Below are 3,244 nucleotides of genomic sequence, written 5' to 3'. Positions count from 1 at the left end.
CGTGCCCAAGATCCCGAGAGGAGAATGGAGGAGAAAGGATTGCGGCGTGACCATCCCCTCTGGGAGGTGATTTCTTGCTTTCTGTCTCTATGTCTCTCTCTGTTTGTCTGGCGAGCACACGCGCCCTACAGTGAAAATCTCTCCAAAAAAAAAAAAAAAAGTTTTACACATAATCACTATAGTCCTTTCGAGAACCCCAAATATTCTTTGCATAGTTCACTATTGGTAGATACCAACAAGTACCTTTCTTAAAGACAGATTCGTTGAGGGACCAGCAGTTAGCGTAATGGCTATGTCGCTAGACTCCCATGTAGCCGACCACGATTCGAGTCCCGGACCTAGTGGCTTAAACTCACGCCGGGTGCATGTGCCTGTGTGCCCAAGATCCCAAGAGGAGAATGGAGGAGAAGGGATTGTGGCGTGGGGGAGAAGGGGTTGTTGTGTGGCCATCCCCTCTGGGGGTGATTTCTCGCTTTCTGTCTCTCTGTCTCTGTCTGTCTGGCGAGCACACGCGCCCTGTAGCAAAAAAAAAAAAAAAAAAAAAAAAAAACCTCTCCTAAAAAAAAGACAGATTAGTTGACATGTGGGAAAGTGACTGAGGAAATAAAGCAAACTGGACTGCTAAAAGAGCTGAAGTCCACCCTAAGAGACAATATGCCATTTGGGAGAAGTGAACGGCTGCGAGTCTCCAAACCTAAGCTCCAGTCTGTGAGATATTTCCAATCACCTCTGGCAATTTGGTTCTCACTTTGCTTTAATATAATGCCTGGCTGAAATTCCCACTCCCCTCCCACATTTCCCCCAACCGATGCTTTTTCCTCCTTGAATCAGGTTTAACTTTCTGAAGATTGAAAATCATAAAGTAAAAAATAAAACCAATCTGGGAAGAGAAAGCTGTACTTGCAGAACTATAGAACCGAAAAACATATTTTCATGTTAAAGTCTCAGAAAGAGGCCGAACTACTGACTCCTTGGAGGGTTGAATGGTTTGAGCCACAGACATTAGCCCTTGCCTCCTCAGGCTGGTCTGTTTGCCGGTTGCTATGTAGATAGTGCTAAAATATCCATTGGGCGGGGTCAAAAATTATGTTATACTCTTATGGCACATCTGTGAATCCTGGCCTTTTGAACAAATGGCCATAGTTCACTAGGCCTCCATGCTGTCAGAAGCTGCTTCCTAACTACCAACTTTTAACATAGCCCTACCATATGGACACAAGGGGTCAATGAAAAATGGCGTCTGAGGGGCCTCAAAGCATGAGAAGTTCTGACAAAAAGTGACAAGTTTTATCCCGCCTGCTGAAGAGAAATGCACTGAGACCAGAAAGACTAAGGAGGTGCACGCCTTCAGAACGTGTCTGTGGACCAAAATACACCCTAACAGATCCTTGAGAGAGCCCCTGGTGGCTGCCTTAACGTGGGCATTGTTATCGTCAGGAGGCTATGCTCATTTCTGGCACCTATCATTGGACACATTGACAACAACGGGGTTGATGGAAGAGGAAAGAATCTGTCTTGCAGTTAAAAAAAAAAAAAAGAGAGAGAGAGAGAGGTCTCAGATTTCTCAAACCATTTGAAATCCTGCCAGAGAAAGACTCGATTTCAGCATTCTTAAGCTCTCTGCGATGATGCCGCAAATGGTGTCCCCCATATGTGATGATGTATTTCAGAGCCAGCGTTTTCTCAAGATGTTCCAAGCCTGCAGGCTCCTGATCCTTTTTCAAATTACCAAGATGATAGTATCCCAGGGAGAGTTGTGATTAGTCTAAACTCTCCACAGCTGTGAGAGATGAATGTACAAATTCCAATAAAGATTCTGCATGTTCTGGACTGCATTTACCTACATGACATTGCAGCCTAACTCAGGGACCACTTAAAAGAACTGAAGCCGCCACAATGCTCTTCTGCTGCTTCTTGAACATCCGCTGCTCAGAGGCTTCTAATTGGGAAGGATGCCTCCACTCACACCAATGTCACCGCCCAGCAGTGGGTATTTATTTAGAAGGCCTGCAATGTGTGGGGAGAAAAGTAGGGGCGGGAATATTAAATCTAAGTACATGGGAATTCAGAGAGGCCTTGCAATTCATTATGTGAATAGCCAGGAGGATTATAAAACACCTTGTAACTGAAGGGCCTGGCCTGGAGCTGTGGGGGACAACAGAACCAAGCTGTATCACCAGCTCTAACTCATTTATAACAGTGCAAGCAAAAGCACAGACTCAGACTGCTCTTCAGTTACTTGGAAAAGTCCGCGGGGCTTTGTTTTCTGGATTTGTACACCTTTTCCCTAAAATACTTCCTTGCAATACTAGTCAATGTAAAAATACCTGGCATGCCGCCTTTCCCGTGTTTAATCATTGTATCATCTGAGGCACCTGCCTATTCCTCTTGATGCTTATCTCTAAGTCAGCATTGCCTTCCAAGACTGAGAAAGACAGGGAACGAGGATTCCTAACACTGTGTACACCCAGTTACAATTACAAAGATATGAAAAATGATTCTACACTTCAGAAAACAAAAAGAAAATACAAAAGGAATATATAAATATGTAGTTTTTAAAAATTACCTTCTAATACTATTTGCACGAATGCCGAATTTTCTCAAACCACATCTACACTCATCGTGTGTATCCCTCTCCATTGCTTAGCAATTACAGAAGCATACTTTGGTATCACTCCTGACATCTGGAGGTTTTATAGTGCACTATCATTTACAGTTTATCACATAGCCATATACATATGTGTCACATTTATGTGATATGTGGCAATTCTCTTTATAGACTCTAAACTTGACTTTTCTCTCTCTGAGGCAAATGAGGAAAAGAACATAACTCAAGTCAGGAGACCCACCAGAGAGCCAAAACAGCCATAAATGAAATTCTCAAAATACCAAACTCATAGCAAGCCATCTGTATGTGGTATTTTATTAAAATGGGAGTGGAGTGGGAGAAGGAGGGAACATGCTCCAATTTTTTTCTAATATTCAAAACCAGAAACATTTCCTCTTTTATCTTTGCACACTCTCATTGCAAATCTTCTAATGCTAAATAGATTCTTTCACCTATTGATACCAATCACCTCCAATTTCATCTTTTCTACAGAAAAAAAAATTGATTTAAGCCTGTCAAACTGGATGGCAACTCTGCATTATTTCTCCTGGAACCACTGCAGGGGCAACTTTTTCCAGCAGTTTTTCCCAGTCTTTCTCCCAGAAGCCAATTTCCAGGTATAATCATCTAGCAATA

This window comes from Tupaia chinensis, unplaced genomic scaffold (genome assembly GCF_000334495.1).
Source record: "Tupaia chinensis unplaced genomic scaffold, TupChi_1.0 Scaffold138407_1, whole genome shotgun sequence".
In the NCBI taxonomy this organism is placed as follows: Eukaryota; Metazoa; Chordata; class Mammalia; order Scandentia; family Tupaiidae; genus Tupaia; species Tupaia belangeri.
This window is presented reverse-complemented; position numbering follows the sequence as displayed.